The sequence below is a fragment of the Callorhinus ursinus genome, unplaced genomic scaffold (genome assembly GCF_003265705.2).
Source record: "Callorhinus ursinus isolate GAN/ISIS: 27379988/994484 unplaced genomic scaffold, GSC_fseal_2.0 scaffold4, whole genome shotgun sequence".
In the NCBI taxonomy this organism is placed as follows: domain Eukaryota; kingdom Metazoa; phylum Chordata; class Mammalia; order Carnivora; family Otariidae; genus Callorhinus; species Callorhinus ursinus.
Genome location: NW_027397066.1, coordinates 43,839,304 through 43,866,064, shown reverse-complemented (window position 1 = coordinate 43,866,064; position 26,761 = coordinate 43,839,304). Strand labels below are relative to the sequence as shown.

The 26,761-nt window shown below is 38.5% G+C and overlaps 1 protein-coding gene across 4 annotated transcripts in view; it reads left to right on the top strand.

Annotated features, from left to right (window-relative positions):
* Window positions 1–26,761, top strand: part of PDCL2 (phosducin like 2) — a 244,449-nt gene that overhangs the window by 90,587 nt on the left and 127,101 nt on the right. For all 4 annotated transcript variants that reach the window (XM_073891707.1, XM_073891706.1, XM_073891705.1 and 1 more), the window contains one exon: window positions 1,651–1,711. The gene's annotated coding sequence lies outside the window, so the exon portion shown is untranslated. The remainder of the gene's footprint in view (window positions 1–1,650; window positions 1,712–26,761) is intronic.

The following is a 26,761-nucleotide window of genomic DNA, read 5'->3' as shown; positions in this document are numbered from 1 at the left end:
AAATTTGTAAAAGGTTTCAGGCAAATATTTATTAAATACTTGACCATGTTTCCCAAGTGTTCCAACCACAATTTAGTAAGAACTACATTTTATATCTTAGCCTAACACACACTGACACACAGCCCTCACTGTGTCAGAGTTCTACAAAGATCAGAGTTCACCCAAGATCACCTTGGGTGAGGCACTCTGAAATTTTCCTTTCTCTTAGGTTCTATTCTATTTCATTTAAAGATGTTGATAGAATGGGCGCCTGGCTGGCTTGGTCAGTGGAGCAAGTGGTTCTTGATCTTGGGGTTATGGGTTCGAGCCCCACGTTGGGTATAGAGATTACTTAAAAGTAAAAAATCTTTTAAAAAATTAAATAAAGATGTCGATAGGAGATTTACAAATTGCTTTCATGATCTGTTAGTTGATAGAAAGCCATAGCTTAAAACATACCGTCTTGGGGACTGGGGAGATGGAATAAAGAGAATTAAAAAAAAAAAAAAGACTAAAAGACTGGAGGACATGGTTTCTGATTTTAAGGAGATGGAATGCTCCTAAGGAAGTTGGAATGTAACAGTGAAACAACCAAATATAACACATTTAAAGTAGAATAAATGGAAACAAGCAAATTAACAGGGAAATTAACATTAATACAAGTTAGTTATAGAGGTGTTGGTTTCAGATATGAATAGCTGAGGACAGCAATGAGGCCCCCCATAGATGGGGTTCACATCTTACTCACCTTCATAGCCCTTTACTGCCTGACACACTAACATGCACTGATGTTTGAATAACTTAGCACAATGAGAATACAAGGCATTGTTGTTATTCCGTGTTTCCACAGGGCTGAAGTTAAAATTCTTATTTTTTATTTAGGAGAATACCCTAAATGATTTCCCGTGACACTTTAGTAGAAATTAGTTTATCAAATTGCTGTAGTTATTTGGCCTTGGATTGACTCTAAGGCAGTGGATGGTGAATGTCAAAGGGAGACCTCAGGAGGTGCCGGGGAGCCTCACAGACACCCATGGAAAGGAAATATGTATCAGAGCACTGAAGTCAAACTTCTCTACTTAAATAATCTTACTTCAAATGATTCGGCCTAGACAACTGCAATGTTTACTTAAATAATATCTTGGGGTGCCTGGGTGGCTCAGTTGGTTGAGCGACTGCCTTCGGCTCAGGTCATGATCCTGGAGTCCCGGGATCGAGTCCCGCATCAGGCTCCCCGCTCAGCGAGTAGCCTGCTTCTCCCTCTGACCCTTCCCCCTCTCATGTACACTCTCTCTCTCTCATTCTCGCTCTCTGAAATAAATAAATAAATCTTAAAAAAAATAATAATATCTTGTAGTTGTCTCCTTTCATTTTTTTAATGCTGTGTGTCCTCAATATCTCTACTGCAACTAGATTTTATTGTTGCTTTTCAAGACTAGGCACTATGGGCCCCCCTCCCCCACTCTCCCACCACCACCAAATCTACAATGTTGATACATAGAAGATGCTCAGAAATTACCTGTGGGGAGAAAATATATCATGCCATACAATTAGCACTTATCTCTGTCTTGCTCATTTTATCTTTAGCCTAGCACACAATAGTCATAATTTTTATATGAATAAATAAATTTTCTCAGTGGTCTCTGAATTCCACACCCTCTTTTCTTTCAGGGCCGGGAAAACTATCATCTCTGGTAGCTTAAATTCTCATTTCCTTGTATTCATCACATGTGTAAGCACACTACAGAAGCATTAACTTTTTCAGTTAAAATTCCGGCAGAGAGCTACAATCGATGATTAAATACTCTAAATGACTTTCATATTCTAGTGATTGACTCTAGAGCTAGGGGGCTAGTTGAACCTGACCACAGGTTACCCAGTGACCTGAAATGATTCAGTAGTATCAACTCCTTTTTGAAGTTGTAAGTTAAATAATCTTTATATGTTAATATAGAAGATGGTGCATTGGGCACCTGGGTGGCTCAGTTGGTTAAGCGACTGCCTTCGGCTCAGGTCATGATCCTGGAGTCCCGGGATCGAGTCCCACATCAGGCTCCCTGCTCGGCAGGGAGTCTGCTTCTCCCTCTGACCCTCTGCCCTCTTGTGCTCTCTATCTCTCTCATTCTCTCTCTCTCTCTCTCAAATAAATAAATAAATAAATCTTTAAAAAAAAAAAAAAAGAAGATGGTGCATTTAAGAACTCACGTTTTTTCATACTCAGCTATCCATAGTCTTTTTTTAGGGTTGTTGTTGGCAATTGCTCGGATTAACTATGAGGAAATATCCATATGTTCCTGGTCATTAAGACAGGTTCTTCCACCCTGAAAAATTTCCATACTGTTCTTCCACCAAGGACAACTCTTGATGTAGCTGGAAGAAGTTTAGAAAGTAAGAATACTTCTGTGTAATAATGTTGCACAAATACTGGAATGTATTTCTGAATTGCAGTCCAATTCTGCAATTTATATCTACCATATTATATTTGTTTTTGTTAATTACATAAAATATTTTTCAATATTCCATAAAAAAGAAAAAATTAAAACAGGCATTTCTTTTTTTATTAAATATCCTTCTACAACATCATTTCAAGAAGTGCCTTGTCTTCCACCTAAGGAATGGATCATAATGTGAACAAGTTTAAAATAGAATTTGCAACAACAAAATACCTTATTTGAGCATCCACAGTTTCTGCCAAGACTTCATTCTCAGCTGCTAGGAAAATAACACTCAACAAAGAAATGTCAGCTTCAGATAAGATAAATGGTTTAAATTTGATGTCTCATTGAAAGTCTGATTCTTTTCTCTCTAAAATATCAAGAATCTTTGTTCCGGGGGGTATAAAGACAAGAAGATCCTTATTGTCTTGGCACTCACCAAGGGAGTACCTAGAATTCCTATGTTAATTTCTTTAATTTTTAGATGGTACCTAGATGTTAAACTGATAATTTACTCTTTTGGGAAATTTCTAAGATGAGAAATCCACTCTGTAATACAGGGTAGTCTAGCAAGCTAGATCAGATGAATAGCATGACTTTGTAGGATCTTTCTTGATTATATTTAATAACACTCTTTATTAAATAAGTATATTTAATAAAGTATAAGTAAGTATATTTAATAAAGAGTGTTTATAAGTATATAAATAAATAAGTATAAATAAATTTATAAGTGTAAATCCAGTCATTTTTTTTTTAAAGATTTTATTTATCTATTTGACAGAGAGAGACACAGCGAGAGAGGGAACACAAGCAGGGGGAGTGGGAGAGGGAGAAGCAGGCTCCCTGCTGAGCAGGGAGCCCGACACGGGACTCGATCCCAGGACCCCGGGATCATGACCTGAGCCGAAGGCAGATGCTTAACGACTGAGCCACCCAGGCGCCCCTAAATCCAGTCATTTCTTAAGCAGCTACTCTTTGTTGGAATTGGGGAACAAGTATGAGTAAGACCTAATTTTGTAAAGAAGAGAGCTTTTAATCTTCATTGACAAAGTGAATCATCACTTGTAATTGCTTCTGAAGAGTATAAATTATTGCAAATAACATCTGTAGGTTTTTAAGAAAAATGTAATTCGTTATCATACACATCTGTGGCACAAATGGCTTGGCCTGCTTCTTGCAGAGTATTACACTTCTTCTGTCTTGAGGCCCCATTCTGGAACTTTGGGTTGCTTCCATATTTGCAAGTTCTTACTAATAAATCACCAAAAAGAAATGTTTAATAACTATATACAGATAGTTGTATTTGATGTCCACATTGATCATCATTAACTTGGTGCCACTTATTAATGTCCCACAATACCACATGCTCTTTCTGATGGAGATTCAACCATTACATCACCCTCCATCATCCACTGATGGATGTCCTATCACCTGTTCAAGAGGGTCTTCTGTCCTTTTGGGAGCACTAGCTACTTCTTCTTTCTTTCATTGATTTGTCAAATATTTACTCATCTATGGTGTTGCTGCTCTCTGCTTATCATACCACATGCCTTGTGCCTAAGGCATTACCCTGCCTTTTTCAAAGTCCTGTTTTGATAATTGTTCCAGTCCATGTCCTGAATACTTTGAGGATTTTCTCTAGTACTTGGACTAATGGCAAAGTAAGGTAACTCAGATTTAACTGAATGTAGTATGTCTTACTTGATGGATCCAATGAAAATTACAGGCATTTAAAAATTTGAATTAAGATTAATTAATTAAGATTAATTGAAATAAAGTAATTCCCTAAATTAATTAATATATCATTTAATTGAAATAAAGTAATTCCCTAAATTAATTAATATATCATTTAAATAAAGTAATTCCCTAAATTAATTAATATATCAATAAACCCTTGTTAATTAAATAGAATAGTAAAGTTAAATAAAAAGATGGATAATTTCCTAAAGGAGATGAAATTGTGATTTAAATATCTTTCTTAATTGGTTTAGTAGACAAGCACATATTGCCTAATTCATCTAGGACTTGGAACTGCAGGGCGATGAAAGACTCACACAGGTAGAGCATTATGAGAACATTATGAGAACAGGAGACAGTGAGGATCATTTCCAGAGAATGACTGTATTCTATTTTATTCTATTTCAGTGGTTATTAACTTTTTCTTGCTTAAGAATTTAATATACATAAGTCAACTAATGTTTACCAATTACCTCTTATATGCCGAGCATTGAAGGCATAGGAGCTAAGGATTTATTTGAACAAAGTAGATCCTTTTGAGAATTTGGTGAAGGCTAAGGACTCCTTCCAAGAGAAAAAAAAAAAAAAAAAGAAAGAAATATATACATGCATATTCACACCAGGTTTTGCACACAAACTCTCAAGAGGTATATAGACGTTTGTAGTTCATCCATGGGGACCCCTAGGTCTGTGGATTCAATTTAAGGACCGCTGCCCCTTTGAAGTTATTCAAGTTAGGAATGATGTTATAAGTGCCTTAGGACCAATCACCTAACCTCCTGAGGCTTCCATTTTCTTGTCTGTTAAATGAGGGCAGTAGATAAAAGTCTTCAACTTCTAAAAATCTGTCTGTCAGCGGATGCTGCAAATTTGCTTGTCTGTTTATGTCATTACCTCTCTGTTGCTCATATTGGTGTGGGGAGATAGGAAAGAACAGTACAAATAGAATAGGAATCAGAGAATGTTCTGGAATTTAGAGACCATACAAACTCCATGAGAAGAGGCAGTGGCAGTGTAGATGGTAGATGGTCCCTTGGTGAGTGAATGTCAGAGTTAGGACCTGGTTCTGTATTTCCTAACTTCCAGCCCACAAATCTTTCCACAATGCCACAGCTTGTACGAGCATTTATCCCCACTAGTGCCCATAAAGTAATTATACTAGATTAATACCTATCTCCTTGAATTGATATGCTAAATCTCCATTGTTTACTTATTGAATTAAGATACTTATCTTTAATTAGAGGTATTACTAATGAAAATATTTTATAGACTTGGCATGAAAGATACTTGGTATGAAAGACATTTATGAAATTCAAGGATATCTGGGAAATCCAGAAAGCTGTACTAGTGGCAATAATCCTAGTGTTATTGGTTGAATGGTGGTCCCCTCCAATTTATACATTGAAGTCCTAACCCCCAGTATCTCAGAATATGACCTTATTTGGAGATAGAGTCTTTATAATGGTAATCAAGTTAAAATGAGATTATTAGAGTGGGCCCTAATTCAATATGACTGGTGTCCTTGTGAAAAGGGAAATTTGGAGACAGGCACTCACACAGGGAGAATGCCATGTGAACGTAAAGGCAGAGACCCAGATGACAGGTAGATGCATGAGTCAATATTTAAAATATGTGATAGTTGAGCCTGTTACAAAAGACTAACATACAAGTAACTTATCCCCATCACTCATTAAATCTCACCATTGGAAATGTTGACAGTCATACAGTAATGTGAATTAAAAAAAAGTTTCCACTTAATTGTTACAATGTGCCAAATATTATGAGGCATGCCAGTATACTATAAGCTACTTTGTTTAAATCTGTATCTTTCTAAAATCTTTTTAATAATTCAAGAATGATAAGTGCTATACCTTTTGTATTCCACTTAATGACTCATGTACTTACTGATGCCAACAGTATTTGAGTTAAAGCTGTGGTTCCGACATTAAATCATTCTACCACATTTCACAATGAATATTTTTAGCAAATATTTTCCAGTAACTGTTTTTGTAGAAAAATAATAAAAAAAATTCTATTTGCCCTGATCTGAAAAATATTTCTGGCATCCACAGTTAAATATTTTGACAGTCATGTGAATTTAATATGAATAAAGCAAACTCTCAGGTACAAGGGAAGACACCACAGAAAGAGATAAAATAACTATTTTGCAGTAAATTATTATTTATTCCATGGCATAATTTAAATGCATAAAATGAAAGCATTTTTAGATGCTTATGATAATTTTTGTAAGCATATTTAAAAAATAATTATCACTATAAATTATTGGAGAAATTCTTAGCAATATTATAAAAATATTGAATATTTTATTTTATTTTATTTTTATTTTTTTTTTTAAGATTTTATTTATTTATTTGAGAGAGAGAGAATGAGAGACAGAGAACACAAGAGGGAAGAGGGTCGGAGGGAGAAGCAGACTCCCTGCTGAGCGGGGAGCCCGATGTGGGACTCAATCCCGGGACTCCAGGATCATGACCTGAGCCGAAGGCAGTCGCTTAACCAACTGAGCCACCCAGGCGCCCAATATTGAATATTTTAAGTTTGAGATTTTTATGGTGATGGGGTGGGTCAGGACAGCAATTTAGGACTCTGAGGAATAGACTCTTACATAGTTAAATCAGTTTAACCAACATTTATAAGCTGATAAAAATAATATCTTATTTTCACCTCCCAAATGTGTAATAATGTTTACATGTGATTCATATTTTATTACATTTAATTACATAAAATTTTTCATGCAAAGCACCAAGGTCATTTGCCTGGCACAAGGAAAAATGTTCAGGATATTAGGCTGCAACCCCTCACCTCCTAATTAAATTTAACAAAGATGTCAGTTGCATACCATTGTGCCCAACATTATAATAGATTGTCTAACTAAGAAAATGTATTTTTTCTTTAATTTATTTAAGGTATAAATGTATCTCAAGGTGTGAGAAAAACTTTAAAGAGTAGTATTCAATCCAATAAATGTAGATTGATGTTTCAAATTAAAGCAGGTAAGAATTAAAAAAAAAAAAGATTATGACATTGTCTCTACCCTTGAGGAATTTTGCTGCCACAATTTGAGAATAAAACCACATGTAAATAAGTACTCTGTTGCCTCATATAAATGGTAGATAAGTAACTGTTTAGGGAAGGGCAGTAATGTGACTTGGAGTGGTCAGATAGAATGTGAACTGAATCTTTTTTTTTTTTAAAGATTTTATTTATTTATTTGAGAGAGAGAATGTGAGCGAGAGAAAGCACATGGGGGGGGGAGGGTCAGAGAGAGAAGCAGACTCCCCGCCGAGCAGGGAGCCCGATGCGGGACTCGATCCAGGGACTCCAGGATCATGACCTGAGCCGAAGGCAGCTGCCCAACCAACTGAGCCACCCAGGCGCCCTGAATCGTAATGAATGGAAAAGGTTTGAACAGGCAGTGAAGAAAGAGAGAGCTTCCTGGGAGAGTAAATGTTTTCTCATTCATAAGCAAAGCAAGTAGTTTTTAAAACTATTTTAAAATTTACTGTGCTAACTGTGTTTGCTGATGTCCTGTTAGGTTTGAGGTTATAAGATCATCCCCTAATATAGGTGCTTTGCTTAGGGTTGTTTTCAAAATCTCCTTGAGAGATTCCAAGGACTCAGAATAGCCAAAACAATCTTGAAAAAGAACAAAGTTGGTCAAAGTTTGTGCTTAAGCCTTCTTAACCACTTAGAGGTTGAACTTTTACCATTGGGGGGATGTGGCTTTGAGTTCAGGGAGTTAACTTTTGTTGTTGTACCTTTTCAGCCCGGAGCTGGTAGCTTAGAGCTTCCTACCCTCATGGCTCTTGAGAGGTGCTGGGGAAATATAATTAAAAGCAAACTCCTCCCAACCCAGAAAACCTCACCACAGATGTAGTAGAGAGAGAAAACAGTTTTGTTATTGAATAAGTATTAAACCAGAATGTCACGTGTATCACAGGCAATCTGCTAAGACATGGCAAAGACTGAAAGAAATCTCACCCTGACGTATAACCAAGCAGATACAACAAATTATGTGCATGTTTTCGATAAACAATGTCTTGTCAAGTAAGAGGACTCGGCAGCCCCTTTGACACACATAGTTCATACTCATTTTACTTGGTAATTGGAGTGGCCATCTGTGTTGACTTTATCCAGGAGGAAAACAAACTTCTCTTTATGACAGGATGTAGTTTTGCAACCTGGAACAAGGCCCCACTGAATTTAGACTCCTACCTTCCCGCAGAAACTGGGAGACAGGAGTAGTCTCTCCCTTGATGATTCCCAGGTCTTTCTAGACATTACTGGGTCACAGAGAAAAAAAGGCTGATTTAGTCTCCAAAGGGATTTATATACATTTCAAAGAGAAGAGAAAATACTTACACTTAAAAGTTTTCTAAAGTAAATGACCTGAGAAAAAAGAAGCAAGGGAAATCTCTTCCCTTGTTTTCAACAGGAAGAATTAAGCCTCTTATTTCTAATTGCATTTGCTCTTACAGGGGATGCAAACTTTGGCATGCACAGGTTGTCAAGGATGACTGTGATGTTATTTTTAAGCCTGTTTTCCTAGGAGTTGCCCCTTAGAGCAGCTCATTTTTCATTCTGTTTGGTCAGAGGTTGGATTTAAGCCCCTTGGGCCAGTGAGTCTTCTCTTCTGTGTTGATGAATCTGTGTCCAGCTTGGGGAGTGCTTTCAACATTGCCCCATGTCCAGATGGCTCTGACTGGGGGCAGCCGAGTGTATTTGCACAGCCTTCCTGATCCCCAGAGTTGACTCTGACCCAGGACACCTCTTGATGACTGCCTCTTTCCTTGATTCTCTCCATTAAACTTCTAGCTGCTCTGCTGTTTTTCTATATCAAGGAGCTGCCAGCCACTTCTTAATTGCCCTCCCCTAAAATCTGTATTGTTTTTCAACAATGCCCTTAGGCATGGAATTCTTCACTGTCAGTTCCAAATAAAGTCAGTTTTCTCAGAGCTGCAAAGCTCTTTGTCCCGATGGCCTGCCTTTCCTCCAGGGCAGAGCCCCTGCCCGACTCTACCATATTTGGATGTGAGGACATACTTTCCCTGGAATGACACCCCTGCTCTATGAGTATGCACTGAGGTAGGAGAGGGAAGGAGTTGGCAGCCCCTGGTCTTCTCAACTTGCCCCTCCAGGCATAGACCCTCCACCCTATGAGTGAGCTGGAGTGGTGGTGATTGGGGCCCCAGTCACATTCGGCCTTTTGTGTCTGGGGTAGAGCTTCTGCCTTATGAATAGAGGGCTGGGTGGAGGAGGAGAGACCTGATCCTCTTAGCTGAACTTGCCTAGAATAGAGCTTCCTAGAAAAGATGAGAAACATCTGCACCCTGCCCATCTTGGCCTGAAACTATAGTCCCAGCCTGGGAGCTGGCAGGGAGATGAAACTCCCATTTTCTTGGCTGCACACGAATAGAGTTTCTGTAATGAAGAGCTGGGGGAATAGTGAAGTAGGTTATGGTTCAAATACTACTATTTTTACTGATATTTAGTAGATTTTCTTGAATGAATGTTTCTCCATTTACTCTATGCCTTTAGGACAATTTCTAGAGACTTTAAATAAGTAAAAATTATTTTTCACTAGTTGAATTGCTTTGCTAAAGAGTCCGTTGAGCTCCTTACTCCATCATTCCAGAAGTCCCACTTCTCACGCTCATTTTGAAATATATTTCACTGGATAGAAAATTCTGGAATTCTGGGTTGACTTTTGTTATTGTTATTTGTTTCTTTAAGCATTTTAAAGACATTGCTATATTGTATTTTGGCTTACATAGTTTCTGACAGCCTGCTGTCGTTCATATCTCTGTTCTCTGTATGTAATGCTTTTTTTTTCTTCCTCAGTTCAAGATTTTTTTCCCCCTTTGGTTTTCAGCAGTTTGACTGTAATATGATCAGATATATTTTTTTCCCAATTTTTCTCACTTGGGATTCTTCTGAACTTTTTGGATTTGTGTTTGTTGTTGTTATTAATCTCGGAAAAATTCTCAGCCATTATCCCTTCAGATATTTCTATTGAACTGTTCTCTCTTCCTTCTCCTTCTGGTCCGCCAATTACATCCATATTAAACCATTTGATATTGTCCCCCAAATTCTTAGATGTTTGGGTTTTTATTATTTTTGTTATTGTTGTTTGTTTTTCCCCTTTGTTTTCACTTTGTGTTTCAGTTGGGATAATTTCTGCTGATTTATTTTCAAGTTCATTGATCCTTTTCTCTGTTACGTCCTGTTGCATATAAGTCTATTGAGAGAATTCTTCAATTCTGTTGTTGTGCTTTTTTTTATTTCTAGAATTTTTTTTCTTTCTTTCTTTTTTTTTTTTTTTTAGAGAAGAGCATGTGTGTGCATGACTAATGGGTGGAGGAGTAGAGGGAGAAGGAGAGAGACAGTCTTAAGCAGGGTCCATGCTCAGCAAGGAGCCAGACACAGGGCTCAATATCACAACTCTGAGATCATGACCTGAGCTGAAATCAAGAGTTGGATGTTTAACCAACTGAGCCACCCAGGTACCCCATATTTCTAGAATTTCTATTTGATTGTTTTATATATATATTCCATCTCTTTTCTAAAATTCTCCATCTATCATTCAAGCGGTCTGTTGTTTCTACTAGGGATTTAACATACTAATCATAATTATTTAAGTCTCTGTTAGTTTCAACAGCTGTTTCTACCTCTTTTGGCTGCTTTAGCTCTTGACAATGACTTGGGTTAGTTGCTTTTTGCATCTCTTATTTTTTAATTGAATGTCAGAAACGTGTAAAACAACATCAGACACTAAGGTCAAAAGTAGTTGCCTCTGGACATGGACATGTTTTCCTCTTCTGTCAGGTTAGTCAGTAGTTTAGCTGGGTTTATTATTGCTCTGCTTACCTTAAGTACAACATAGACTTCAAATTCTTCCATCAGAGGAGGACTGATGCTTGTACTTGGTATATAACCTGGCATGAAAAAACGGTTTTTCTTAATTTTCCTGCTCCACCCTCAGCCTTCAGTGGGCCCTGCACACTTGTGCCACAAAGTTTTCTCTTCATGCTCTTATTTCCCTACTCCCCACAAAGTGGCATACTGATACTGCTTGTTGCTTAGTGCAAGAGTTCTGATGGGGACATGGGTTTCCTCAGTTCTCCTGCTCTGTTTGCAGTGAGGGATACATGCTGTGTGCCTGGGCCTCTGTGCTAAGGCTTTCTCAGTCTTTCTGCCCTTTCATGGCAAGGTACTTTGCTTTGTATTTGTGAGGAACTTTGGTAGGAGCAAATTTCTCACCTCACCTCCAATAGCTGAAGACCTTTGCTTTATATCAGTGCAGGATCCTGGGCCTGAGTAAGTTTTCTTCCACTTTTCCAACAGCAGATAGCCTGTATTTCTCCCTCTTCTTTAGTGGTAGAGAGCATGCCCCTGGACTGTGGGGGGTTGGAAGATTTCCTATTTCTTTTCCAGTGGCAGCGGGTCTTTGTCTGGGATCATGAGTGGAATGTTTCCTTTTCTTCCCCTGGAACCTAATGGTTTTTGCTTTTTATGAGTCAAGGGTCTTTGAAGCAGATGGGTTTGCATGACACTGCATCATCTGGGGTGGAGAGGTTTTCTCAATAAATATGAAAATTGAGTATAACGCAATGAGATCAATCTTCCTGAGAGGTCTTTGGAGTTAATCTAATTTATTATCGCCACAGTAAACCTTGAAGGGTAGGTGCATTTCTTCTTTTATATATTAGAAGGAAATAGTTTCCTTTACTAAATAATTAAAGTTTAATTAAACTCTTTTGGGAACTTGTCTCACGATGACACAGACTGAATAGTTAGACCACCTTCCAGGATCAGGAAACCAGACAGGTCCCCATTACCCAATGCCAAATGACAGGTAGAACTTGGGTCAGAAAAAAAGCTGGGCAAGATATCTGAGGATCTGTGCCAGTTCATTGAGGCTGGGTAAGTGAGCATAGATGGATCTTGTGTTCAGAAACCTGTTCTTTAGAAATCTATTTTACTCTTCACATTTAGTAAATTTTTCCTTTAAAAATGTTTGCTCTTCTCATATAAGGACAGAAGTATTTGCTAAAAAGAAACAAAGGGAGGAATACTTCTTTGTCCATGAATGGACCACCATACTTTAAGGACTTGGACAAGATGGGAATCGTAGAAATCAGAGCGAGAGAACCCCAGGAAGCAGCCACATCCAGGAAGGCAGAGTGAGAGTTGGGGCATGGTCATCTCTTCCATGCCTTCCAGAGCTCAGTCAGCCTGTGTTTTATGTGGATGAGTGGCTCTTCCCTCCCATGCTCCCCACTGAAGAAGAGTGGCAAGGGGGAGAACAAAGGGACTTTGAAATGTAAGATCCAAGCTCTGACCCTTACTTTTATGTAGCTTCAGAATAATCCCTAGAACCCAGCATGATCTGGCAGCTGCCTCCCTTGCCAACCTCACCCCCCACTTACTTGGCCCACTCCGTGCTCACTGGCTAGTTGATTCTTGTTTCTGGGCTCACCACTGTACTCACTGTTCGCTCTGCCTGGATGTTCTTCCCACACACTTTATGCTGGCAGGCCCTTTCTCTTTGTTCCTAGCTCAGGCTCACATACCACCTCTTCAGGGAGGCCCTCCCATCGAAATGACCTCGTTCCACCCAGTCCCTCCCATGATTTTATCAAACCTTTCAGAGAGCTTATTACTTTCTGACATTATCTTGTGTATCTATTTGCTTTCTTGCCATTGTCTGTCTTGCTCCCTCTGGGTTATCAGCTTTGCAGGCCAAAAACCTGATGTGTCTTGCTGGCTCCTGTTACTCACACTAGGGCCTGGCACTTGGTAGACACTCAGTAAATGTTTATTGAATCAATTGGATGAATGATAGTGAAATGAAAGAGACAAATAATTATATACATGTGTATGTGTGTACATGCAGTTATTTATGTTTTGACTTATTTGATGAAAGGGTAGGAAGTGGCTTACAAGAAGCACCCAGCTTTGAATCTAGGAATCAACTGATTTTTCATCTTATTGATACTTATGCCATTTTCACTGTGATCTGCTTATTCAATTGCAATAAAAGGCATAGATTTCATTTTCTGGTCCTCACTGACTATGTAAAATGGCTGTGTCTTTTCTTCCTGTCATACTGTTATTAACCTATTGCTACAATTGAGTTATTTATCAAATCAGCCACTGATTGATACAGTATAAAAATCTAGGAACAACTAGGGGCACCTGGGTGGCTCAGTCATTAAGCGTCTGCCTTCAGCTCAGGTCATGATCCCAGGGTCCTGGGATGGAGCCCTATGGGGAGCCTGCTTCTCCTTCTCCCTTTGCTGTTCCCTCTGCCACTCCCCCTGCTTGTACTCTCTTGCTCTCTCTCAAATAAATAAAATCTTTAAAAAATATAAAAATAAAAATCTAGGAGCAACTAAAAACAAATGATATGCTTTATCAACAAAAAGATCAAAGAGAGGATAGTCCAAGATGGTGGAAGAGTAGGGGACCCTCAGTTTCGTCTGGTCCCAGAAATTTAGCTAGACAGCTATCAAATCATTCTGAACACCTGTGAACTCAATCAGAGGTCTAAGAACAGAATAGCTACAACTCTACAAATAGAAAAGTGACCACTTTCTGCAAGGTAGGAGGTGTGGAGAAGTGAATACCAGGAGGTATATAGGAAGGTAAACCATGGGGGGAGGGAGCCTCTGTCAGCTGGCTACCGGAAACTGATATAACAGCAGAGCACAAAATCAGAACTTTTAGAAGTTGGCTCCAGTGAGGGACATCCCTGTCTGAAAGGTGTTCAGGTGGCAAGCAGGGCAGATTCCTAGGTGGGATCGTGTGTCTCAGGATCCTCAGGGTCACAGGAGACTGGGGGTGCCTGAGTGCAGCAGAATTCCCAGGCATTGGAGTGGGAAAGCCGGCTGCAGTCAGCAAGCCCAGGAGTGGGCTCTCAGCTGGGGTTTGCCATATACCGCAAACTGAGGGAAGGTCAGGCGACTACTCTCCAAGCTGGGGCCCAGCAAGCAGCAGAACCAGCAAGCTCCCCCTTACCCCCAAGGAGGAATGGTGCCGGTATGCGCCCACCCATGCCACAGGAGTCTGCAGGGTTTGGAGACTCCAAACGGGGTCATGTGCCTGAGATAGAAATGCTCAGTCACAGGCCCGGTGAGCACAGAGTGCAGCCAGAGACCAGGGAGACAGGAATGATTGGCTGTTTTTCCCTGAGGGTGCAATGAGGAGAGGGGCCCCAGAGCATGTAGTTCAGGGGCTGGAGATTGGGAGGCCTTCATTTTCATTCTCATCCTCTAAAGCAGTACGGAAAGCCTTCAGGGAACAAAAGCCACATAGAGCAATCTGGAGCTGCTTACTTAACTTGGCTCCCTGGCAAGGGCAGTGCAGTTCCACTTGGGGCAAAGACACTTGAGAATCAGAGCAACAGGCCCCTCCCCCAGAAGTTCAGCAAGAACATCCTGCTAAGACCAAGTTTACCAATCATAGAGAACTGCAAAATTCCAGTACTAGGGGAAAATAGTATATAGAATTCATGGTTTTTCTTCTCACGATCCTTTCATTGTATTTAATTTTATTTTTGTACATATGTAAGTTTTTCTTTCTTTACAAATTTGGGATCTAATTTTCTAATAAACAGACCAAAATACACACAGGATCCAGTGTATTGCTGTATTCTGTTCACCTTTCTGGTTATATTCTCTCTTGCTCTTTTTTTTTTTTTTCTGGTTTTGGGTCTCTTCTGACTTGTTTAGTGTATATTTCTCTGGGGTCGTTGTTGCCATTTTAGTGTTTTGTTCTCTTGTTCATCTATTCTTCTCTGGACAGAATGACAGGACAGAAAAACTCACCTCAAAAAAGAGAACAAGAGGCAGTACTGACTAACAGGGACCTAATCAGTATGGATATGAGTAAGATATTGGAAATAGAGTTCAGAATAATGACTATAAAGATACTAGCTGGGCTTGAAAAAATCATAGAAGACACTAGAGAATTCCTTTCTGGAGAAATAAAAGAACTAAAATCTAATCAAATCAAAATATAAAGGCTATTAATGAGATACAATAAAAAATGGAGGCTCAGGTCACCTAGGGGGCTCAGTTGGTCAAGTGTCTGCCTTCAGCTCAGGTCATTATCTCAGGATCCTCGGATTGAGGCCCACATTGTGCTCCTTGCTCAGCGGGGAATTTCCTTCTGAAACAGGAAGAAATAAAAAACCTGAACAGACCCATAACCAGCAAGGAAATTGAAGCAGAAATCAAAAATCTCCCAACAAATAACAGTCCAGGGCCAGAATGGCTTCTCAGAGGAATTCTACCAAACATTTAAAGAAGAATTAATACCTATTCTTCTGAAACTATTCTAAAAAATAGAAATGGAAGGAAAACTTCTAAACCCTGTCTATGAGTCCAGCATTACCTCGACCCCAAAACCAGACAAAGACCCCACCAAAAAGGAGAATTACAAACCAATATCCCTGATGAACATGGATGCCAAAATTCTCACTAAGACACTAGCCAGTAGGATCTAACAGTACATTAAAATGGTTATTAACCATGACCAAGTGGGATTTATTCCTGGGCTGCAAGGGTGGTTCAACATCCACAAACCAATCAATGTGATACACCACATTAATAAAAGAAAGGACAAGAATCATATGATCCTCTCAATAGATGCAGAAAAAGCATTTGACAAAGTACAGTGTCCTTTCTAGATTAAAACTCTTCACAGTGTAGGGATAGAGGCAACATACTTCAATATCGTAAAAGCCATATGCGAAAAGCCCACAGTGAATATCATTCTCAATGGGGAAAAACTGAGAGTTTTCCCCTAAGGTCAGGAACACAGCAGGGATGTCCACTCTCACCATTGTTGTTCAGCATAGTACTAGAAATCCTAGCCTCAGCACTCAGACAACAAAAAGAAATAAAAGACATCTGAATTGGCAAAGAAGTCAAATTCTCACTCTCTGCAGATGATATGATACTTTATGTGGAGAACCCAAAAGACTCCACCCCAAAACTGCTAGAACTCATACAGGAATTCAGTAAAGTGGCAGGATAGAAAATCAATGCACAGAAATCAGTTGCATTTCTATACACTAACAATGAGACAGAAGAAAGAGAATTTAAAGAGTCAATCTCATTTACAATTGCACCAAAAACCATAAGATACCTAGGAATAAACCTAACCAAAGAGGCAAGGGATCTGTACTCAGAAAACTATAGAATACTCTTGAAAGAAATAGAGGAAGACATAAAGAAATGGAAAAACGTTCCATGTTCCTGGATTGGAAGAAGAAATATTGTTAAAAAGTCTATGCTACCTAGAGTAATCTATATATTCAGTGCAATTCCTGTCAATACCATCAACTTTTTTCACAGAGCTGGAACAAATAATCCTAAAATTTGTACGGAACCAGAAAAGACCCTCAATAGCCAAAGGAATGTTGAAAAAGAAAACCAAAGCTGGAGGCATCACAATTCTGGAATTCAAGCTCTACTAGAAAGCTGTAATCATCAAGACAGTATGATACTGGCACAAAAACAGACATATAGATCAATAGAACAGAATAGAGAACCCAGAAATGGACCCTCAACTCTATGGTCAAGTAATCTTCGACAAAACAGGAAAGAATATCCAATGGAGAAAAGACAGTTTCTTCAACAAATGGTTAGGAAAATTGGACAGCCACATGTAGAAGAATGAAACTGGACCATTTCCTTACACCACACACAAAAATAGACACAAAATGGATGAAAGACCTAAATGTAAGACAGGAATCCATCAAAATCCTAAAGGAGAACACAGGCAGCAACCTCTTCGACCTCAGCTGCAGCAACTTCTTCGGAGACACATTGCCAAAGGCAAGGCAAAATGAACTATTGGGACTTCATCAAGATAAAAAGCTTTTGCACAGCAAAGGAAACAGTTGGCAAAACCAAAAGACAACCAAATGAATGGGAGAAGATATTTGCAAATGTCTTATCAGATAAAGGGCTAGTCTCCAAAACCTATAAAGAACTTATCAAACTCAACACCCAAAGAGCAAATAATCCAATCGAGAAATGGGCAGAAAACATGAACAGACATTTCTCCAAAGAAGACATCCGAATAGCCAACAGACACATAAAACAATGCTCAACATCACTCGGCATCGGGGATATACAAATCAAAACCACAATGAGGTACCACCTCACGCCAGTCAGAATGGCTAAAATTAACAAGTCAGGAAATGACAGATATTGGCCAGGATGTGGAAAAAGGAGAACCCTCTTACACTGTTGGTGGAAATGCAAGATAGCGCAGTGCTCTGGAAAACAGTGTGGAAGTTCCTCAAAAAATTGAAAATAGAGCTACCTTATGACTTAGCAATTGCACTACTGGGTATTTACCCCAAAGATACAAATGTAGTGATCTGAAGGGGCACCTGCTTCCCAGTGTTTATAGCCGCAATGTCCATAATAGCCAAACTATGGAAAGAGCCCAGATGTCCATTGACAGATGAATGGATAAAGAAGGTGTGGTATATAAATACAATGAAATACTACTCAGCCATCAGAAACATGAAATCTTGCTATTTGCAACGACGTGGATGGAACTAGAGTGTATTATGCTAAGCAAAATAAGTCAATCAGAGAAAGACAAGTATCATATGATCTCACTGATATGAGGAATTTAAGAAACAAAACAGGATCATAGGGGAAAAGAGAAAAAAATAAAACAAGATGAAATCAGAGAGGGAGACAAACCATAAAGAGACTCTTAATCATAGGAAACAAACTGAGAGTTGCTGGAAGGGAGGAGGGTAGGGAAATGAGGTAACTGGGCAATGGTCATTAAGGAGGGCATATGACATAATGAGCACTGGATATTATATAAGACTGATGAATCACTGACCTCTACCTCTGAAACTAATAATACATTATATGTTAATTAATTGAATTTAAATTTTAAAAGATCAATGAATTTCCTTCAAATGTGAGAATATTTTCTCAATATTTTGTTGTGGTTCACCTGCCAGACTTATTTCCATAATATGTGAAATTTTAGTTAGAAAATTTACATCTCTTTGGGCACCTGGGTAGCTCAGTCTGTTAAGCGTCTGCCTTTTGGCTCAGGTCATGTTCCCAGGGTCCTGGGATCCAGTCCCACATTGGGCTCCCTGCTCAGCAGGGAGTCTGCTTCTCCCTCTCCCTCTACCCTTCCCCTCCGCTCGTGCGCTCTCTCTCTCAAATAACGAAATAAATAAAAATCTAAAAAAAAGAAAAGAAAGAAAATTTGCATCTCTGTCATTATTCATGACCAGTGAAGTCATGGAAAAAGAGAAGTCAGATTAAAAATTTTAAATGATGTAATTATAAGGCAGATTGCCAGATCCCAGATTGCCAGATCCCTGTGAAAATTCCTTTTGCCATTAGTAAAGATGTATATAATTGGTTTGCTTCTTGCAAATAATTGTGTGTGGAAAGAGATCAATCCAACATTATAGAAGGAACTGAAAGATGTGAGACTGTTATTTGATGTAGGGTCCAGGGCAATCCACTAATGTGGTTTTTAGTAAGTTGCTTATATTTTTGTTTACTTTTGCCACCCATTTTCTTATCTGTAAATTTAGAGGTTAGACCCCCTAAGCATCAACTTCTAGCTCTGAAATTCATTGACAGGTCTCCCTTCTTTTTTCCATCTCCTTTGGTCATTTCAGAGGACACCACTAGACACCCCCAAACTAATTTAAATTTCTTAAAATGATCTGTGATTGGTTTGGGGGGAGAGTAGAGAAGTTTCCAGAAAAAGCTGGTAGGCAACACTGCTGCCTGCTGGGAATCTCTTCAAATTCATGTCACAGTCACAGCCATCTGAGACCTCAAGTCTGACCTGCTGCTCATGGTCAATTTGTTGGAGACCTTGCTTAGAGGATAAACATCACAAGATACGGATTTTCCTTTTGACGTTAAAAAGAATCTGCCTATTAAAATTGACCAGTTATCAGCTGTGTCTGAACATTTAAGCTACATGTAGGATAGGTTGTTTTTACTAATCATATGCAATGCAGTTTATCTCAAATTATGGTTTGTGACTTTCAAGCATCACAATCTCCCCCTGCCACCTACAGTGTGGCTAACATGCAAATTCTCTGGCCTCACCTCAGACCTGCTAAATCAGAATCTGGTGGAAGGAGATGGTGCCCAGGGACCTGCAAGTTTCATAAATTCTCCAGGTGATCCTTATTCACATTCAGGTTTGGAAGCCATTGTGTTGATAAGTTGGAAATAATTCCTCTCTAACTATCCTGCTAAAAGTGTAGAAGCAAGGTAGATCTACACAACTTATTAGGGCAAATCCTACATCAATATATTGAAAGGAAATGAGCTTGACCTATGTAACAGGCTGATTTGTCTTGTAATATAATCCTTACATAATTTCATTTGAATATCTTTCTCTTTAATTTCTGTTCTTGAATTTATTTTCGGGTGATTGTGAATACACAAAGGATTTGTGGTATTTCTGCTTAAAGCTGCTATTTAATTCAGGGCAATAGATAAAATCATTTTATTCCCTTCTTAATGTTTCAAAAGTACATACTAGTTTAATGTAATATCTAGTGGCAATATAGTGTATAATGTTTTCTTTAACTATAAACCACTATCTCCCCCAACCAAAAAACACAGAAGTAGAAACTCTTCACACTATAAATGTTTTTAAACTGACTCATTCATATGATGATCATTATTCATACATCTCTTTAATGCATTTTTAACCTATTAACAATCATCAATATATTTTTTAATTATGGTAAATATGCTTAAGATAAAACTTACCATCTTAACTATTTTTAAGTGTATAGTTGTTGTAAATATATTCACATTGTTGTATAACCAATCTCCAGAAATTTTTCATCTTGTAAAACTAAAACTCTATGCCCATTAAACAACTCCTTATTTCTCCCTCCCTGTAGCACCTGGCAACGCCATTCTACTTTCTGTTTCCGTGAATTTGACTTCTCTATATACCTCATATAAGTGAATTCATACAGTATTTGTCTTTTTGTGACTGCCTTATTTCATTTAACATAATGTCCTCAAAGTTTATCCATATTGTAGCATGTGTCAAAATTTCTTTTTTTTTTTTTAAGATTTTATTTATTTATTTGAGAGAGAGAGAATGAGAGATAGAGAGCACGAGAGGGAAGAGGGTCAGAGGGAGAAGCAGACTCCCTGCTGAGCAGGGAGCCCGATGCGGGACTCGATCCCGGGACTCCAGGATCATGACCTGAGCTGAAGGCAGTCGCTTAACCAACTGAGCCACCCAGGCGCCCCTCTTTTTTTTTTTTTTTTTTTAAGGAAGTGAATAATAGTTCATTGTATGGATACACCACACTTTATTTATCTATTCAATCATTGATGGACACTTTGACTGCTTCTACTTTTTGGCTATTGTCAGTAATGCTCCTATGAATGTGGGTGTACAACTATTTCTACAAGACCCTGCTTTCAAATTTTTTGGATGTATACCCTGAAGTAGAATTGCTAGATCATATGATAATTATATTTTTAATTTTCTGAGGAACTGCCTTAATGTTTCCCATAGTGGTTGCACTATCTTACATTCCTACCAACATTGCTTAAAGGTTCCAATTTCTTTCTTTTTTTTTTTTTAAGATTTATTCATTTATTGGGGCATCTGGGTGGCTCACTCATTAAGCGTCTGCCTTTGGCTCAGGTCATGATCCCAGAGTTCTGGTATTGAGCCCCGCATCTGGCTCCCTGCTCCGCGGGAAGCCTGCTTCTCCATTTCCCACTCCCCCTGCTTGTGTTCCCTCTCTCGCTGTGTCTCTCTCTGTCAAAATAAATGAATAAATCTTTAAAAAAAAAAGATTTATTCATTTATTTTAGAGAGAGGGAGAGAGAGAGAGAGAGAGCACAAGCAGGGGGAGGGCAGAATGAGAGGGAGAGAGAATCCCAGGCAGACTCCCTGCTGAGTGCAGAACCCTATGTGGGACTCCATCCTAGGACCGTGAGATCATGACCTGAGCTGAAATCAAGAGTTGGATGCTCAACTGACTGAGCCACCCAGGCACCCCAAGCATTCCAATTTCTCCATATCCTTACCAACACTAGTTATTTTCAAAAATCATCAATATTTTGATTTATTCTTTTTAGAGACCTTCACAAGTAACATGTTTTGTTGAAACAAGTGTTCTAGAACAAGGTAGAATTTTTGTAAGTTTCCTTAGTTATTTATTATGAATCATTTCTGATTAAAGAAAAAGACTTTGTTTCATAGGTTTATCTATTTAAATAAACACATAGTTTCATAGCATTCATCTTTTATCAATCACACATGGTCTATAATATAGCAAATCATGACTTTTATTGAACTAAGAATATAGTCAAATATTTATAAAGTGATTTACATAGTGATCTGCAGTTTACAATGGGTCTTCATGTGTTTTCTTACAATATTTTCGTATTGATTCTTTAAAGCTGTAGTCTTTCTCAAATGCAAATCTGATCATTTCACTCTAATTGGTAGATTTCTAAAGATTTCCTAATACCCATAGAATAAAAATAAACCTTCTCAGTATGGCTAATTATCCTCTCTAGCCCCATCTCTAGTTGCATCGTCTTCCCACCCTACATTTCAGTGAAAACAAACTGCATGTAGTTTGCTGAATACCACACTATATCATATATTTGAGTATTTCATTATGTGGTTCCCTGTGGCTGGAACACCCTTCCCAACATTAAACCATGGATACACTGGGAAAAATTACTTGTACTTTATCAATACTCACCTCAAGTGTCCCCTCTTTCATGATTTCTCAGTGTGCTGATGTGAGATGTCCTTACAGTCCATCTCTTACCAAGTAGAAGTGACCTCTCTTTTCTGCCCAATGTGGCCAGATAGGTTTTCTTTACAGGACCCACATTTTACTACATTCCTTTATACTCCTCTCAGTCTCTCTTTCAAGACTGTGGGTTTCTTGAAGGTGGAGGCTGAGTCTAATTTAACTCTGAAGTGTCTCCAGTGACTGGCACTTAGTAAATGTTCAATAAATGTATATTGAATGAATAACTGAATTAAAGGATGGATGGGTGGTGAGTAGCTGGCTCTATGAAGTAGGTAGGTAATAATATTCATATAAGATTCAAAGTGATTAATGAGTTGCCCAAGATCATATCACAGTTATTTGGGGGCTACAAATCAAATCCATATCTTCTAGCCTAATGCTTTTCCCCCCCACAGTGTGGCCTTCAAAATATAAAATGCCAACATTAAAAACATTGTATAAAAGAAGAGTAATACATTTATTCCAATTATTAAGCCTTTTTAAGTAAGTGGATAAACTAATCTGATTCTTTCAACACATTTAATTGGATTTCTGTTTCCTGATGCTCCTACTTTGTCTCATTTATGGAAGATTTCATTAAAATTTAGTAAAGGCACTATATGGTCTTGTTAATAAAGTCTTGACTTGAATATCATCCATATCCAAGCAGTTATAAACATTTGCAAATTCTTTTTTCTTTCAAAGTGATCTCACAATTTCTTTTCTCCCATTTTCCATCCCAGTGGTAATGAAAATAGCACAGACATTGGACGCAGAGTCATTGGTCTGTACTGGCTTCTTGAGACACTTTCTGATTATATGACCTTCTCCAAGTCATCTTGCCTGTATTGCCTTCCTTTCCTTACTTCCAATATGAGAATCTACTTCGTAGCACTGCTGTGAAGATTAAGTGAGATAGTATATGCCCATTACCTGACACATAATAAGTATGCAAAACATGTCAGTCACCTCCTTACATGAATTTAGTTCATTAAAAAAAAATAGATCATTGTATTTTTCAGAATGCAATGAGATGAATTTGAAGAGCAAACTGAGTTTTGTCTTCCAAAGCAGACTGAAGTTTCTTCAAGGCAAAAATCACATCTCATCGTCTTTCCTACAGTCTCTCATACATGCTAAATAAATATTTCCCGATTGCTGATCATTTTCATCAGGCATGTATGTTTATAAAATACTTTCAGTAACTTTTATGGATTACCATTCACTGTATGCTTCAAAAGAAGAAACACCTTTTCCTAGAACTTCAGGTGGTGACCAGTGAAGGAAGATGACAGATTATGACCTTTGTATGTTGTCACCATGCTATGTCTTTCTGGATGGGGCTCAGGCAGAGAATCAGAAACAAAACTCATTTGGCCTCACATTATCTGGCTTTTATACTGACTCCATTTTTGATAAGCTGTGGAGAAATGAGGCTTAAATTAAATTACAGTCTTCTCAGACCCTGCTATTAGAAGTCTAATATATTTAATTTTTAGTTTGCATATATATGATTTTTTTAAAGATTTTATTTATTTATTCATAAGAGACAGAGAGAGAGAGAGAGAGAGAGAGAGAGAGGCAGAGGGAGAAGCAGGCTCCCAAGGAGCAGGGAGCCTGATGCAGGACTCAATCCTAGGACCCTGGGATCATGACCTGAGCTGAAGGCAGACGCTTAACCATCTGAGCCACCCAGGTGCCCGTACTTTCCATATATATAATTAAAACAGTCATTTTCCAATGAATATTTACATGTTCCCTCATGGTCTAGACAACTGTTAATTTTTAGATTGAGGATGTCTGAGCTACCTCATACAAACGGAAAATCTCCTGTTCGTTGAGTAAGACAAGGATATTTGAAACCATTAGAGGTTTCATGTATGTTTTCTCATTTGATCCTTACAATGACACTGTAAGCTCATTATTATCCCCATTTTACAAATTAAAAAAAAAAATGGGCTCCATGAAGTTAAGGATTTGGCTCAGGGTCCCTTAGGTAGTAAGTTGCAGGACTGAAAGCAAGATCTATCTATCTGATTCTAAAACTCCTACTCTTGTAAGGACACCAATATTTTCCACTGAAGAGACAAAAAATAAGAATACAGAAAGAAATAAGCTGGGATGATGTGCATAAACATAAATAAGAACAAGGTCCATCATAGACAGACATAGTGTAAAACATCACTGAACAAATTCAGATATATGTTTCAGAAAGATGCAGTGTTCCTTGTGGAAGAGAATAATTATAAAACTTTCTTTTTGGCAAAACCTAGATTTATTTTTTTACTTTTATTTTATTATGTTATGTTAATCACCATACATTACATCATTAGTTTTTGATGTAGTGTTCCATGATTCATTGTTTGCGTATAACACCCAGTGCTCCACGCAGAACGTGCCCTCTTTAATACCTATCACCAGGCTAACCCATCCCCCCACCCCCTCCCCTCTAGAACCCTCAGTTTGTTTTTCAGAGTCCATCGTCTCTCATCTCCCCCTTTGATTTCTCCCCCTTCATTTTTCCCTTCCTACTATCTTCTTCTTCTTTTTTTTAACATACAATGTATTAATTGTTTCAGAGGTACAGATCTGTGATTCAACAGTCTTACACAATTCACAGTGCTCACCATAGCACATACCCTCCCCAGTGTCTGTCACTAAGCCACCTCATCCCTCCCACCCCCCACCACTCCAGCAACCCTCAGTTTGTTTCCTGAGATTAAGAATTCCTGCTATCAGTGAGATCATATGATACATGTCTTTCTCTAATTGACTTATTTTGCTTTGCCTAATACCCTCTAGTTCCATCCACGTCATTGCAAATGGCAAGATTTTGTTTTTTTGATGGCTGCATGATATTCCATTGTGTATATATATACCACATCTTCTTTATACATTCAACTGTTGATGGACATCTTGGCTCTTTCCATAGTTTGGCTATTGTGGACATTGCTGCTATTAACATTAGGGTGCACATACCCCTCCGGATCCCTACATTTGTATCTTTGGGGTAAATACCCAGTAGTGCAATTGCTGGGTCATATGGTAGCTCTAGTTCCAACTTTCTGAGGAACCTCCCTACTGTTTTCCAGAGTGGCTGCACCAGCTTGCATTCCCACCAACAGTGTAGGAGGGTTCCCCTTTCTGCGCATCCCCACCAACATGTGTTGTTTCCTGACTTGTTAATTTTAGCCATTCTGACTGGTGTGAGGTGGTGTCTCATTGAGGTTTTGATTTGATTTCCCTGATGCCGAGCGATGTTGAGCTCTTTTTCATGTGTCTTTTGGCCATTTTGATGTCTTCTTTGGAAAAATGTCTGTTCATGTCTTCTGCCCATTTCTTGATTGGATCATTTCTTCTTTGGGTGTTGAGTTTGATAAGTTCCTTAGAGATTTTGGATACTAGCCCTTTATCTATATGTCATTTGCAAGTATCTTCTCCCATTCTGTCTATTGTCTTTTGGTTTTGTTGACTGTTTCTTTCACTGTGCAAAAGCTTCTTATCTTGATGAAGTCCCAAATGGTTGCCCTTGCTTCCCTTGCCTTTGGGGATGTTTCTAGGAAGTAGTTGCTGCGGCTGAGGTCGAAGAGATTGCTGCCTATGTTCTCCTCTAGGATTTTGTTGGACTCCTGTCTCACATTTAGGTCTTTCAACCATTTTGAGTCTATTTTTGTGTGTGGTGTATGGAAATGGTCCAGTTTCATTCTTCTACATGTGGCTATCCAGTTTTCCCAACACCATTTGTTGAAGAGATTCTTTTTTCCATTGGACATTCTTTCCTGCTTTGTCGAAGATTACTTGACCATAGAGTTGAGGGTCCATTTCTGGGTTCTCTGTTCTGTCCCACTGATCTATGTGTCTGTTTTTGTGCCAGTACCATACTCTCTTGATGATGACAGCTTTGTAATAGAGCTGGAAGTCCGGCATTGTGATGCCGCCAGCTTCGCTTTTCTTTTTCAACATTCCTCTGGCTATTCAGGGTCTTTTCTGGTTCCGTACAAATTTTAGGATTATTTGTTCCATTTCTTTGAAAAAAGTGGATGGTATTTTGATAGGGATTGCATTAAATGTGTAGATTGCTCTAGGTAGCATTGACATCTTCACAATATTTGTTCTTCCAATCCATGAGCATGGAACATTTTTCCATTTCTTTGTGCCTTCTTCAATTTCTTTCATGAGTATTTTATAGTTTTCTGAGTACAGATTCTTTGCCTCTTTGGTTAGATTTATTCCTAAGTATCTTATGATTTTGGGTGCAATTGTAAATGGGATCAACTCCTTAATTTCTCTTTCTTCTGTCTTGTTGTTGGTGTATAGGAATGCCACTGATTTCTGTGCATTGATTTTCTATCCTGCCACTTTACTGAATTCCTGTATGAGTTCTAGCAGTTTTGGGGTGGAGTCTTTTGGGTTTTCCACATAAAGTATCATATCATCTGCAAAGAGTGAGAGTTTGACTTCTTCTTTGCCGATTCGGATGCCTTTGATTTCCTTTCATTGTCTGATTGCTCTGGCTAGGACTTCTAGTGCTATGCTGAATAGCAGTGGTGATAGTGGACGTCCCTGCCATGTTCCTGACCTTAGGGGGAAAGCTCTCAGTTTTTTCCCCATTGAGAATGATATTCGCTGTGGGCTTTTCACATATGGCTTTTATGATATGTACCCTCTATCCCTACACTCTGAAGAGTTTTGATCAAGAAAGGATGCTGTACTTTGTCAAATGCTTTTTCTGCATCTATTGAGAGGATCATATGGTTCTTGTTCTTTCTTTAATATG